The sequence below is a fragment of the Lithobates pipiens genome, unplaced genomic scaffold (assembly GCF_037356315.1).
Source record: "Lithobates pipiens isolate NorthernLeopardFrog02 unplaced genomic scaffold, aLitPip1_a1.2 Scaffold_19, whole genome shotgun sequence".
In the NCBI taxonomy this organism is placed as follows: Eukaryota; Metazoa; Chordata; class Amphibia; order Anura; family Ranidae; genus Lithobates; species Lithobates pipiens.
In genome coordinates this window covers 75,560,428-75,576,235 of record NW_027507764.1, presented here as the reverse complement: position 1 = coordinate 75,576,235, position 15,808 = coordinate 75,560,428, and the positions used below count along the sequence as shown (strand labels likewise).

At 43.4% G+C, this 15,808-nt stretch overlaps 1 protein-coding gene across 3 annotated transcripts in view; it reads right to left on the bottom strand.

The window, feature by feature from the left end:
* Nucleotides 1–15,808, bottom strand: part of MALRD1 (MAM and LDL receptor class A domain containing 1) — a 696,170-nt gene that overhangs the window by 574,999 nt on the left and 105,363 nt on the right. Inside the window, exon 1 of one of the 3 annotated variants that reach the window (XM_077490932.1) lies at nucleotides 1,064–1,533. The exons of 1 other annotated variant lie outside the window; for it this stretch is intronic. The gene's annotated coding sequence lies outside the window, so the exon portion shown is untranslated. Of the gene's footprint in view, nucleotides 1–1,063; nucleotides 1,534–15,808 lie in introns of those variants that run through there. One more of the 3 variants, XM_077490933.1, reaches the window with a different exon arrangement.

Genomic DNA, 15,808 nt, shown 5'->3' with positions numbered 1-15,808 from the left:
TCTAATTTTAAATAGATTGAAGGTATAGGTGGAGCGCATATGAATCGAGGCCTGGAACGCACGCCCGGCCGCCATCTTGCAACACCGGAAGTGGGCATAATTGCGATGATTGAGGGGTTTGCTTCACTTTGGGGTGTGAGTACCTATATAAGGCAGTAGGGCAGTAGCGGTAGTCCACCCCAGATGATGACCGGTGGGTCGAAACGCGTCGGGAGGACTCTGCTACTGCCATCTTTTTCTCTCTGATATGCTGTATTACCCATCTTGGAAATGTGAGTTTTAGCCATATTTTTATTAAAGAGTTTTTTAAAAAACGTTATTATGCCATGTTGGCTTTATTTTTTCATTCCCCATGCCTGAGTTGTTGTCGGACTTGTACTTGAGGAATTCTTACTTCATCTAGTCGTTTGTTGGAGTCGCAAATGCCATGATCGGTATATCCATTACACTGGCTGAGATCACAAGCTTTGTTTGACCCCTGAGGCGTATGTCTACTAGGGTCATTTAGATCTGGTAAGCTCGTGCCCTATAAGGTGGTGGGATCGTCACAGGGTGAAATACTATTCTCTTCGATCACAATACCACAGGAATTTTTGTTGTCATCACAATACATCCGGATTGATAAATTGCATGTTTATCTGGACTATATGCACATCTATGAACTTTATTACTGTGATCATTCATTTACAGTTTTTGGTTGTCTTATCACTGGGATAATTATTTATACAGTTTCTATACAAATATTGTTTGTTTATACACATATTTTGATATTTATTTTTTGTCTATACACATATTTAGAGGTCACTTTCTATGTATTTTCAAACTTTTGTTACCTGGAGTGGCCTAGCCAGTCTCCAGACCTTAATTCAATAGAAAATATGCAGAGGGAACTGAAATATTAATGACTTGGAGAGGATCTGCAAAGAGGAGAGGGACAAAATCCCTCCTGAGATATGTGCAAACCTGGTGTTTAACTACAAGAAATGTCTGACCTCTGTGATTGCTGTAAAAAGTGAATGTAAAGAAGTAAAATGTAAATGTAGTGTAAACTCTACATACTCACTCACAGGGGCGTTTCTTAATGAATAGCAAAGTCTTTGTGTAATACGTGAATCAGTAAAGTCTGTCTTCCTTCCAAGGCATTTCAAACGTACTTTCAGGAGTAAAAATTGAAGAATCCTTCGTTCATCCAATAGTTCGTTTATTGTTCAGAAAGACAAGCAAAGACAAGATTGACATCTGGTAACATATGGCATGGTGATGGCCTCAGAAGGAGGAATGGGTCTTCTGATCTACATTCTCCAAAGTGTAGAATCCTTTCTCTTCCCACCAATCCTCCCTTTCCTATTACCCTAGTCCATTCTTATACTGTTTCAAGATGTTATGTCAGCATATCCTAATAACACCCACATTTGCATATATACCCAATATGGTTCAGTCTATAGATAAGTAGCATAACTCCACCCATTGTTCTGACTAGTAACTCAAAAATAGAAATACCTACTCAGCAAATCCCCTCCTCCCTATATGATCTGCTGTTGTGTGACCTTCAGAAACCATCACCTACCACCGAACATATAACTTACATATATTTTCAGAAACTTTTATGATTTAAAATATTAATTACCTCAAAAACTTGTAACAATTGCCAACAAGGATTTTGCCACCAAGTACTAAGTTATGTTTTGCGAAGGGGTCAAATACTTATTTCATTCATTAAAATGCAAATCAATTTATAACTTTTTTGAAATGCGTTTTTCTTGATATATTTGTTGTTATTCTGTCTCTCACTGTTATAATAAACCTACCATTAAAATTATAGACTGATCATTTCTTCGTCAGTGGTCAAAAGTACAAAATCAGCAGGGGATCAAATACTTTTTTTTTCCCCCACTGTATATATTTTCTATCTTTTTGTATTATGTTCAGGGCTAAAAAGTACATTTTTAAAAGTATGTTTTATATAATTTTATTAGGTAAATATGATGCATTGCACAGTAAAACTGTTTCATGTATAAACACAATAAAAATAAAAATAAAGTAAGCCCATTTTTTTTTATTTTTTATATAATATGAAAGGTAATGTTACGCTGAGTAAATAGATACCTAACATGTCACACTTTAAAATTACGCACACTTGTTTAATGCCGCCAAATTCAATACTTAAAAATCTCCATAGGCAACGCTTTCAAATTTTTACAGGTTACATGTTTAGAGTTACAGAGGTCTAGTGCTAGAATTATTGATCTTGCTCTAACAATTGCAGCATATGTAACCTGTGTGTATCTGGCTCTGCTTCTAGCCAGTGTCTCACCAGCCACTGACCTCACCGCATGTCCCTGCTACACCTATAGCAAGAGCAACTTTAATAAAAAAAAAAACAGTTTTTATTTTAAATTGACTACATACAGTCTAAAGATCAACAGTAGTCCATATACAGCATATACATACAATCCAATATCCATTGGGAACATTACATATTGATCACAGCCACCATCATCATAGATCCCACATCCTAATACCGGATCCCACTTCACCGTTCAACCGGAGTATGAGTGACTTTGCCTCCTACCCATATTCCATCTGTTATTCGTTAAGGTATCTGCATTATCCCACATTTAATCCCAAAAGTTGCTCCATGATCAGGTCCTCTGGGGCAAGCCCCGGTGTCCCCAACCATGGGTCCCATAACGTCTCAAATTTTCCGGTGCACCCCCTATGTTGGTAAATAACTTTTTCCATTCTCAGCGTATTTCCTACAGCAGTAATCCATTCTTTGACCATGAGAAGGGAGTCAGACTTCCAATGTAGCATTATCAGTTTAAGGGCCAGAAAAAGGGCCCTTGTAAAGGCTTCTCTGGTATGATTTTCCCATTCAAGTTCATCTAGCAGATTCAACAGACAGTACTTGGGATCTAACTTGACACCAAAACAGTGTTCAGGGTATCAATCACCCCCTTCCAGTATACGTGTAGTTTGGGACAGCGCCACACAACATATGTATCAGGTCCCCATTATCCTGATTGCATCTAGTACATGTGCATTATTCAACTTCAATCAGACTGCACAGTTTGTTTTTATCTACAGATACCCATTATCAGCATAGGCAGTTTTGTGGTAAAGGTGAACTATCACTTTAATGATGTTCCCGGGACCCTCTGCCACCATGTACAGCTGCCCATTGAGATGCATAAGAAGAGGCAGCTGTTGGTGGTTGTGCACCTGGGTTTGCGTAATTCACCCACATGTGCACTAACCTATACTGCAAAGCCACACTATCTGTGTTCGAAGCATACATTAGTGAACAAGTGGGTGCTTTAGGCAACCCCCAGCACTCAACCATGCACAGTCACCTCTTCTAATGCATCTCAATGGGTGGCTGTACTGGTACGGAATGTCAGTACACAGGCTCTGTACACTGTATGGCCCCTGTATGGCCATGTGCATAAAGGCTAAAGCCTTCTGAGTGCAGAAGGTATTCACGCATTTCATTTCATCACATATCTGATACAGGTAAATATGACATACAGCATACACTATGTCATAGTTACCACTTAAACCAGTGGTTGTCAAACTGTGGGATACAGGGGGCTTCAAATCCTGCCCTTGACGTTATCAAGGGTCACACATAATGATCAGTAATGCTTGAGAAGACTACCAGAGACTGCAGACATGCTAGAACAGCATTTCTCTACCAGGGTTCTGTAGAACCCTAGGGTTTCTCCAGAGTTTCCTACGGGTTCCTTGAGCAATGAGCAATTTTCTGCCTGTTTCATTTACATTGTCCCTTCTCTAAAAAGTACCTTTTTACCTAATCGATATACAGCTGTCATATGACCCAGATCTTTCCCAACCTTTCTGCAGGGAAACTTAAACAGGAGGAGGGTCTATTCATCTGCTGCTGGTCACATGTTCAATATAAAAAAACAGCCTTTGGAATCAGACGAACATGCCAAATTGTACCCCCCCCCCCCCCAAGGTGTATGAGCATTAGGTGTCAGCAAAAATCCCCTCATTCAGCATATGCCCCCAGCATAAATCCACCCCCAGAAAAAAAAATCCCCCTCCTAGTACAAATCTTCTACCCCTCAAATGTCCCCTCTATGCACAAATCCTTGCCCTGACTCCAATTTCCCCCTCCCAGCATAAATTCTCTAGCACTAGCACAAGCCTCCCTTCCATATTACCACCTTTTCTAGCACAAACCCACCAAAATTCCCCCTCTTAGCACAAATTTCCTTCCCCTGTCCCCACTCCAAACACAAACCCTCTGAGATCACTACTGCTAGCACCCAACTCCACAAATTTCCTCTCCTAGAACAGTTCTTATCCTGCCCCCCAAATCCCCCCTCCAACACAAATCCCCTCCCCTCAACATCCTGGTGGTCCCCCCCACCTCACATGATACCACAGTGCCCAGGGCAGCTGACACCCCTGCCCACGCCTTGTCCTGGTCCTGTTTTGGTATACATAGTAAAACAAATAGTTAATATCAATAAACTGTTTTTAACTGTCATACAAATATATATTTGAAATCAAATCATTATTATTTTTGGCAATAGCACAGTGTGAGCAGATTTCTGGCACAGGCTATGTCACTTACCTCCGGCCTTTGTTTTATAATAGGAGGGAGATAAAGCCTCTATCAATCTACATGTCATATCCCAACCCCATTGTGTTTAGCTGGTTAGTGGGCATGGAGGAAGAGGGAGGGAGTGGGCTATCATTTAGCACTGTGTATACGCCCACATGTGTGACTCTATAGTCACATGGGCTGCTCAGATGTGATAGGGAGGGAATTCTCAGCATTGAAACTCCTTATATCAAATAATATAATTTTAAGTAATGTGGGTTGTGGGTAGGCCCTCGCTGTCCTCACATACAAAGCAGGACTGCTGGTCCTGCATTGTATTAGATCAGAGTGCAACTAGCTGGAGCAGTGGCGGCTGGTGTTTATTTTTTGGTGGGGGGGGGGCGTTTCAATCAATACAGGCCCTCCCCCGGTTGGACAGGTCACAGGTGACACCTCCCCTCTGGTCACTCAGTCATTTGGGGCCCCACACTCACCCCATCTGGCAGGCAGCATGGCGGCGGCTTCTCTCTGGACCGTGGGCTGCTTTCAACCAATCGAGTGACGGGTCTCATGACCCACTTTCTGATTGGCCGGGAAGAGATTCAATGTGATAATAGCGAATATTACTTTGCTATTGTCACACAACTGGGTGGGCTTCGGGTGCAGTGCTCTTTGCCCCCCGAGACCACCCCTTGTTTGAAGTCTATTAGAGCCTCTGGCTCTAAACGCATTCTTCCAAAAAAAAAAAAAAAAAACACCCCCGACTCCACTGGAATCCATGCGTCCGGCGCCCTGCATGTAGATCAGGGTGCCAGATGCATAGATGGGGGGCGACACCCATGTGCCCCTAATGGACGGGCTGCCACTTAGCTGGAGCACCAAAATGAAGAGGCTTCAGCTGACCAGTTATACAGCAAGGTGGAAGCGTAGAGTAAGGTAAGTATTACCACTTGTTTTTCTTTCCCTAAATCTAAGAATCATTCAAATCTTGCTGTGCAGGGGGCCCTATTGCAAGGGTATGTTTTTTACAAAATACCAGCTTTCAACAATAAACTGATCTTTATATAACACAATATGTTTTTTCTCAGGATATTCCATAATGTATACAGGCCCGGCAAAGCAAGCAATTGCTTAGGGCCCCGAGCTGGCCCAGGGCCCCCGCCGCGCTGCCAGCCACTGATTCCTATAAGCTGCAGCCTGTAGCGTGGTCGAGCTTCTCTTCCTTCCTCCTGCAGTCTGCGCGGTACAGGAGATTCAGTTTTCTGTTCCCGGCCGGACTGACAGGAAGTGCACACACTGAGTGCTCACTTCCTTTCAGTCCGGCCGGGAACAGAAAACTGAATCTCCTGCCATGTGGTACGCGGTAGGGTGGGGGGGTTAAAAAGAACAGGGGGGGGTAGTAAGGGGGGAGGCAGTCATAAAGATCCATTTAGTAATAAAAATATGTTAGCTTGCTGACCATAATTAAAACAATTACCATAGATAAGTTTTAGATAATTTGCACATTTGTGAGAACTGAAAAACGTTAATGTGAGTGTGTGTGTGCGTGTGTTTTAAGTATGTTGGATTTAGTTATTGTGCACTTTTTTAATGTATATTTGATTTTATGGGACAGTGGTGTTTTTTGCAAATGTTCAATTGTTGAAAATGTTCAGATTTTATGCACATTATATGCAACAGCAGTATTTGCACTGTGAACCTTTTTTATTTATATAAATTATTTATATAAAGTGTTGGTGAACTTAAACTGTATCTCTATGCTGTGATTCCTGTAGGCTTTGCATGCGTGCGTGCGGGGGGGTTGGGGTTGGCTCCATGTCCATTTTGCTCGGGGCCCGAAAATTCCTTCAAATGGCCCTGAATGTATATGTCACTGTACATTGTGGTAATCCATATTGCAGTGAGATTTCACATTTTAGTGCTATTTTTTAAGCATTTAGTGGCTCTAAATACTAAAAGTTCTGCATACTATTATAACCCTTTTTTTCAAACTTTGCAATAAAAACACGATATTTAATTTAAATATATTGCAATACATGTTGAAGCTTGACAACTGTGTCAAAGCACCTCCCTGGCCAGTCCTTACTCTGTTCTGCAAAAATTCTCCAGTGAATATAGTGCCAATATGGAGAAGATAGACACAAGCTGTAGGACAACTACAAGGTCCAGGTCTGGTCACTGACCTGCAATGCAAAACAAGTTGAGCACAGAAGCACAGGTATTACCATATATACTCGAGTATAGGCTGACCCGAATATAAGCCGAGGCACCTAATTTTACCACAAAAAAAATAGGAAAATGTATTGACTCGAGTATAAGCCTAGGGTGGGAAAATGCAGCAGCTACTGGGTAAACAATGCCTATCTGCAGCCTCACTGTGCCCATCAGTAGCCTCACTGTGCCCATTTGCAGCCTCACTGTGCCCATCAGTAGCCTCACTGTGCCCATTTGCAGCCTCACTGTGCCCATCTGCAGCCTCACTGTGCCCATCTGCAGCCATACCTTTGATTACTAAAACAGCGGGTGTCTCCCGCTGTGTTATGCAGTCTGTTCGGCCGTCCATTGTAACAAAGCCCTACCTCCTCCTCGTCCGTGATAGACGGAACATACAGTTTCCCAGCATTGTATCATGTTTTAGTAATCAAAGGTACAACTGCTGTGTGGCTCACTCATGTATAAGTCAAGGGGGGGATTTCAACCTAAATAATGGGCTGAAAAACTCTTTTTATACTTGAGAATATATGGTATCTTATTTTTAATTACTCCTAATGGGACCATGCAGGTTAACGTGCTAAACTTGCTGGATGCAGGGTTTTTCCCATAATGCCATGTAAATGTGAGAGCAAGTTCTATAGAAAACAATGCACTGCTGTTTCCCTATGCATTTTGCCTGTACAGCAATTTGTGCCTGGTGTGAGCGAGCCCTGTGTTGAGGAAGGAAAAGATGTGGTAAATCACAGGAAATGTAGCTCCCTAGCTATCATTTTCTCTAGATCTCAAGGAAAGCCAGCACACACAGCAAAACAGATTCAGTCTGTTAACCTGATATTTACCATTCTCCATGGTCTGACGCTCTCTGTCAGCAGAGATGTCAAATTAGCAGCAGTGATACTGCAGCTCTGAGACGGAGGCCCTGTCTAGGGATCCTGCTTGTGGTTTCACGCGTTGGCTCGTTGCATATTAGAACAAGATGTAATGTAGATAATACTGTGCTTGGGGTAGGACTCCAATGAAATAAATATATAGCACAGCACCTCAGCGGCACCCATCGCATCAGATGGAGGTCTAAAGAAGTGGAACTTCTGTTCTTCTAAAGCTGACCACAGCTGACCGCACAGGTAGCAATCTGATTTTACAATCTCCTTAAAGCAGTATTAAACCCAAAAACAAAAATATAATATATTGCAGCTTAAAGTGTAATTAAAGCCAAAACTTTTTTTTGTTTTTTTGTTTTACATTCTAATGATGTCTGTGTTCCTTTAATGGAGATTCACCATCTCTGCTTATCCTGTTTAACATTATGATTGAAAGCAAAAGAAAATCCCAATTTTTTTGGTTGACACCAGAACAGTAATAGAGGGGAAATCCTGCAATGGATACGCTTTTAAGGGAATTCCTCTCATTTCCTGTTTTGGCTATGGGCCAGGATGTGAAGGGAAATCTCCCCAGCCGGACACAGATGGCAAAAAAAAAAAACAGACAGGGATTATAAATAGGGTTGCATAGGTACCATTTTTTTTTTTGAGTATGGATACCATTACTTTTGTTAAGTACTCACCGATACCAAGCACCAATACCTACGCAACTGTTTTGTTCAGCTGTCAGCAGTGGTACAAAGCATTGAAAAGTTATTTGCAAATTAAATAATATTTTTTTTTGTTAATTTTGCACTTTTTTCAATGTGAAACATGTAAAGAAATGTTAACCGGTTCCCGACCGGCGCATGCCGATGTATGCCGGCAGAATGCCACGGTCAGGTATATTGGCGTACAGGTACGTCCAATCTTTATTGCCATCATGAGCGTGCCGCCGGTGGCATGCTCGTGTGCCAGTCGGGACCCCCTTGAGTCCGATCGCGGGTCCCGCGGACTCGATCACCACGGGCATACCCGCGATCGTCTCACGGGGCGGCTGAATGGAGAAATGCTGTTGTAAACAGCATTACCCCATTCTGCCTAGCAACTAGTGATGCTGATCTCTGCTCCATGTGATTGGAGCAGAGATCAGTGTTCACTAAATGAAAGCCCAGCCCCCCACAGTTACTAACACACCCCTAGGAACACTTAACCCCTACACTGCCATGCACTGGTTAACCCCTTCACTGCCAGTGTCATTTACACAGGAATCACTGCATTCTGTATGAGTGGACATGACCACGATGAAGTCACTCCCGCACATGCGCATGTAAGCCCTCGGTTTTTGCACAAAGCTCTAAAGGTTCAGCGTGGCATGCCATCCCTTCAGATTGCATATGCGCTGGTGACATCACCAGATGCATGTTGTGTGGATATCTCCTAAACAGTGCAAGTTTAGGAGATATTCACTGTACCTATAGGTAAGCCTTATTATAGGCTCACCTATAGGTACAAGTTCAAAAGTGGAGTTTAATTTCATTTTAACATGGTTGTACACCATATACAACCATTTTTACCTACAGGTAAGCCTATATTAAGGCTTACCTGTAGGTGCTCAAAATATCGGCGCATGGCTTTATTGTAAATATCTCCTAAACCGTGGAGGTTCAGGAGAGATTTACAATAAAGCTGTGCGCTGATGTCTACGGCGCATTCACACTTTAGAAAGGGCAGATCGTGACGTTTCTAAAGGGGGTCCTACCATGACTGACGGCTCCCACGTGGAGTGACGTCACGTGACTCCGGCCAGTCACAGAGCCGGAGTTCCTGGCCCCAGAAGGAAAATGGGTGAAGATGGACGCTTGATGCTTGTGGAGACAGCGGTGACATCGCAGGCTTCGGTTTCAGGTAAGTGACATGTAATGGGCTACTATGCAATGCATAGTAGTCCATTATGCTTTACCTTTGCAGGGAAATAAAGAGAAACTAAAATCCACCAAGGTTTACTTCCTCTTTAAGTGTTCGGATTAAAGTTATATTTTGGGGAGTTGAGTTTTTGGGTTAGGAATCAAAAGCAAATTTTTAGGGCTCAAGGTAAAGTGATATTATATATATATATATATATATATATATATTATTAAGAGCACCCACCTGACTCGATATCAGTAGGACAAATTAGTCCACGCACTACATGTACAGTAAAAAGAAGACCTGTCTGGGATGTTTTCCTTGCAAAAGCTTTTTGGCACCAGGCAGGACCACTTAGTAGAAACAATCTGCCCTTAGCTCAAGCATGCATGCAGGAGAGTGAGTGTGCTTATCCTTGAGAAAACCCCGCCTCCTCTTCTCCCCTCCTGAAGACTCCTGGGATGTATGACATCATTTGCCTAGGCAAGAAACCAGGAAGGAACTGAAGCAATGTAAAAAAAAAAAAAAGTTTAAAACGAGTAAACATGATATACTTTCCTATCTATTTACTAATGCTAGCAGCGTCAGGATTCAAAATAATCAATGTTGATTGGGAGAGTGAAGTTTCACTTTAAGAAAGATTATAGACTGATCATGTGCATGACAGATCTTTAAACAATGAACAGCGATCTGTTCTCCTGGACTGTACTGACCGTATTTTGTCAGGAATTTTTTTTTATTTATATGTCTCGAATAAAAAAATTCAATATTTCAGATTTTTGGCAGCAAAACATTTTACTGTTTATGGTTAAGAAAAACATCATTACTCAGAAAGTTTGGAAGTTTGGAAAACATGTCTACGGCTAGTTGATAAATCAATACAGAGAGGAGGAAACATTTCCTGTTTTCTCCCCCAGTGATCAGATTGCAACATTGAATTTGTTTAAGAAGTCACAAAATGAGAGGCTGTAGCATGGGCTGATCTGTCTCAGACATTTGCTAACATCAGGAATCAGCACGGGTACCAGGACTATGTCAACTTTAATCGCTTGGTGCCAATCGCATGTAAATATTTGGCCTCTCACCGGCCAGGCCTTGTTTACCGAGCACCTGCATATTTGCGTGCAATAGCGCCAACAATGCTGTGCCGAAAGTGCGCACCTTGCCGCGTTCCCGCCACAGTGATCTGTGGCTCACAGAAAGTTCCAATCGTCATTTGCGGGGGGCATCGATAGTTTCAAAAAACTATTAGATAAGCACCTGAACAACCGCAACATACAGGGATATACGATGTAATACTGACTTATAATCACACACATAGGTTGGACTTGAGTCTTTTTTCAACCTCACCTACTATGTAACTATGTGAACGCCATGACAGCTAATCACAGTGTTCATGTGGCCATAAACCCCGCCTCCCGGAACAGCATACCCCTTAAAGGACTGGTGGCAGCCGGCGCAAAGGGTTTAAGCCAGTATCTCAGTCTCAACAGTAAATGCTGACCCTGGATGATGCCTGAAGAAAAATGGTCCTGTTCTTCTGGAGAGAGATGCAGATTAAGGCTTTGACAGGCATGAATTCCTTGAAGAGTTACACATTACGTATCTTGTATGCACATTAAAAAATGTATGTGATGCTTTAGCTTTCTTTAAACTTATGTTGTGTTTTTTTTTTCTGTTATTTTTTTCTTTTTTCTTTTTTGCTTGTTTTTTTTCCTTACTAAGCACTGTATACCATTACAAATAAACCTTTGAGACACAGAACAGCAGGTCATTTTAGTCTCATATTGTCTCTTACTAAAATTCTATCTGGAGAAAGAGGAGGATCCACTGCTCTGAGTCATCCACTTGTGTGTATAAATTTCAGCTTGAGCTACTGAGCTCTGTAAAAAAAAATGTTTATTATTTTAATAAAGTGACTAAGGCCAGGCTAGAAAACAAATGAAAAGAAAGCTAGAGCTCCACCTGCTGGCTATAGATAACAAATACTGATATTTTGGATGGTCAAGGATTTCTAAACTGCCCAATGGCCCTAAGAAACCTCAAATAGAGACGCAGACACTCCTACACTTTCTGCCATGTAAGAAATAACTGACTCAGAGGCTGGCACCAACAGCAGCTGGAAAAGAAGAGTTATCTTCGATCATTAACATTGTGTGTTGTGATATTATACTCTGCTGAAAGAATGATTTGATGAGCGCAGGAGAAGCAATTTCTTATGACTATCTCCATAGCAAATAAACTTTAAAGGTGCAGCGATTAACATTTCCAGAATGTTATTGGTATGCTTATACATCATACGGCTTATTTTCTCAGTCCTGTCCTTTGTGTGGCGTGTAATTTCGGAGACCACTTAAAATCATTTAAATTCAGATCTGTTTTTATTCGCGACTATTCATTTACAATGAACATTTCCACCATTATTTATCTAATGTTTGGGTTTCAGTGACCGCAGAGGGCTCCTTGTTCATGTCCATTATTTAAAGGAATCAGCATCCAGAGATTCAAGGAGTGCTGAAAGAAACAGCTGCAGTCTGCACATCGATTGTTGAAAGTGGGGGGGGGGGGGGGGGAATTGCAGTAGCCCCTGCAAGGGGTTAAATGCTCAGTCAGTCTAGGGCAGGGGTATCAAACTCAATTTTGTGATGGGCCACATTAGCATTATGGTCGCCCTCAAAGGGCCAGTTTGTATCTGTAAGATTCAATGTCCGGAGCACCCCACCCCCACCTTAAATCAAATGTCAAGGGCCAACTCACATTCAGAAGTCAAGAGCCTCCACTCTCTTACATCACAGTGCACCCCCTTACCGTGTGCTGCTGTCAGGAAGAAGCTGGAGGTGGAGCTGGCAAGCAGAAAATGCAGAGTCTGGAGGAGAAACAGAGGAGGGCTGGAGTCTGGTAGAGACGAGGGCTGGGGACGAGACTCTCTGCAGCTGCATGGAGAAGTGCAGGATCTGGTGGAGGAGTTCTGTCCTCCTCTGTGCTGCCGACTGCTGAGTCGAGGTTGGGGCGGAGACAAAGGTGGTTCTCCAGCTGCAGGAGAGGTGTGAAGGCCACATGAAATGCCTTGGTGGGCCGGATTGTTTAACCACTTCCCGACCGCCTCACGCAGATATACTGCGGCAGAAGGGCACGTACAGGCAGATTAATATACCTGTACATTGCCCTTTAAGAGGCAGCTTGCAGGCGTGAGCCCACTAGGAGCTCCGTGACCGTGATCACGGGTCCCGCGGACTCAATGTCTGCAGGCATACCCGCGATCGTCTCACGGTGAGGAAGAACGGGGAGATGCTGATGTAAACAAGTATCTCCCTGTTCTGCCTGGTGACACTGACACTGATCACAGCTCCCTGTAATCGGGAGCGTTGATCATTGATGTGTCACACACAGCCCCTCCCCCTCCACAGTTAGAATCGACACACTTAACCCCTACAGTGCCACCTAGTGCTTAATCACTGCAAGTGAAATTTTTAGAGTAATCAATGCCATGTTTTAGCGTTGATCGCTGTATTAATGCCAATGGTCCCAAAAATGAGTCAGAATTGTCTGATGTGTCCACCATAATGTCGCATTCACAATAAAAATTGCAGATCGCCACCATTACTAGCAAAAAAAATCCCCTATTTTGTAGACTCTATAACTTTTGCGCAAACCAATCAATAAGCGCTTATTGCGATTTTTTTTACCAAAAATATGTAGAAGAATACATAGTGGCCTAAACTGAGGAAAAAAAAATTATATATTTTTTTGGGGATATTTATAATAGCAAAAAGTAAAAAATAATGCTTTTTTTTTCAAATTTGTCGCTTTTTGTTTATAGCACAAAAAATAAAAACCGCAGAGGGGATCAAATACCATACAAAGAAAGCTCTATTTGTGGGAAGAAAGGACATCAATTTTGTTTGGGTGCCACGTTGCATGACCGCGCAATTGTCAGTTAAAGCGACGCAGTGCCAAATCGCAAAAAGTGCTCTGGTCAGGAAGGGGGTAAATTCATCCGGGGCTGAAGTGGTTAACATATGTGATCTAGGCGGTATAGGAATAAGGAGTAATACTTACCTTATTCCTGACTGCAGTAGTCTTCTTCCACCAGGTGACCAGCATAGCTCCCAAATGTCCCTGATTTGGAGGGACTGTCCCTCATTTGGAGCAATGTCCCTCTGTCCCTCATTCCACCTCATTTGTCCCTCATTTTGGTCTGATCTATATAGTTGTATATAAAATGCACTTTTTATCTTTCAAAAAGTGTTTCTCAGTGCTAAACCTTTCATCAGATTTCTAAATTGCTGCATTTGTACATTTCAAAAGCCAATATAAAGGAATAGTAGTGGTAAAAAAAAAAGTGCTTGTGAATTTAATGAAACTTTTTTTGGGTGAATTCTCCTTTAACCACTTGGGTACCGCGCTATTGCAAAATGACGGCAATAGCGCGGACCCACATTTCCGGGACTACGTCTATTGACGTAGTCCCGGTTACGAGCGGCCTGCGCGCCCCCTGAGGGGCGCGCGCGGCGCGCTCTGTGATCGGCGAGTCCGTGAGACTCGCCTGATCACCGATCCGTGTAAGGGGTCGATCCCGACCCCTTATCACGTGATCAGCTGTCAGCCAATGACAGCTGATCATGTGATAAAACGGAGCCGGTAATCGGCTAGTATTCCTCCTCGCGCTGACAGCGCGAGGAGAAAAAAAAAAAGCCGATCGCCGGCGGCCGTGTTCGGGACATCAGTCCCGATCACGGCCAGCAATTTAAACGGACACCTGCCCCCTGCCAGTGCCCACCTGCCACCCGCAGTGCCATCCTGAAATAAAGTAAGTGCCCCCCTGTCAGTGCCACCCAGCAGTGCCCATAGTGCCCACAGTGCCACCCAGCAGTGCCCACAGTGCCACCCAGCAGTGCCCACAGTGCCACCCACAGTGCCACCCAGCAGTGCCACCCACAGTGCCACCCAAAATCTGCCTCAAAGGTGCTGCACCCCAGTGCCGCCCATCAGTGCCCAGCAGTGCCGCCCATCAGTGCCCAGCAGTGCCGCCCATCAGTGCCCAGCAGTGCCACCTATCAGAGCCACCTATCAGTGCCACCTATCAGTGCCCATCAGTCCCATCTATCTGTGGTACCTATCAGTGCCCATCCGTGCCACCCATCCGTGCCACTTATCCGTGCCACCCATCCGTGCCATCTTATCTGTGCCCATCTTTGCCCATCAGTGCCGCCTTATCTGTGCCCATCGGTGCCGCCTTATCTGTGCCTATTAGTGCCGCCTTAACTATGCCTATCAGTGCCCACCAGTGCAGCCTATCAGTGCCCACCAATGCAGCCCATCAGTGCCCACCAATGCAGCCCATCAGTGCCCACCAATGCAGCCCATCAGTGCCGCCTAATCAGCGCACTTCAATGAAGGAGAAAAATGACCCGTTTGCAAAATTTTATAACAAACTATTAAAACATGATTTTTTTTTTTTTTTTTTTTGCATCTTTTTTTGTTTGTTTAGCAAAAAATAAAACTCCGAGCTGTAACTAAATACCACCAAAAGAAAGCTCTATTTGTGGGAAAAAAATGATAAAAATTTCATTTGGGTACAGTGTTGTATGCCCGCGCAATTGTCATTCAAAGTGCATCAGCGCTGAAAGCTGAAAATTGGTCTGGGACTGAGGGGGGTTTAAGTGCCCAGTAAGCAAGTGGTTAAGGGGGTGTAACAGGGGGAGTGTCCTATGCCTACATACATTTGTTAGAAGGTGTCCCTCATTCCCATCTCAAAATGTTGGAAGGTATGGACCAGTCCAGTACTGCCTCCTCTCTAAGGAGCTCCCAGTCGGGGTTGCATGCTCGCCTCATCCCCATACAATGCAGGAATCATAGCCACGCGTTGTGTATGATGAGATTGAGGTCCTACCCCCGGCCTGGAGCAAAAAGGGGAAGAGGACAGCCCTGAAGCTGATCGGAGTGGAGAGTACCGTACATAATTCAGCCTCTTCCAATACCCCTGGAAATAACGAGCATAACATGCGGGGGGACCCCACTTTAGAGTATTTTTTTTTAAAGCTTTAAAGGGGAACCGCTGTGGAAAATTGTAAATATGTAGCCTTTGCAAAGATTAGTTCTCTCTGACTGTCTGGCTTCTATGCTCATCCAATGACTTCGATACACTGACTGTTAACAAGCAGATGAGTTGTTTTACATCCATCTGGCTGTTCCAGTTCAATGCCTGTTCTGGGTCAGCGACTATTTCTGGTCTTGCAGGTTGTTTGATGCT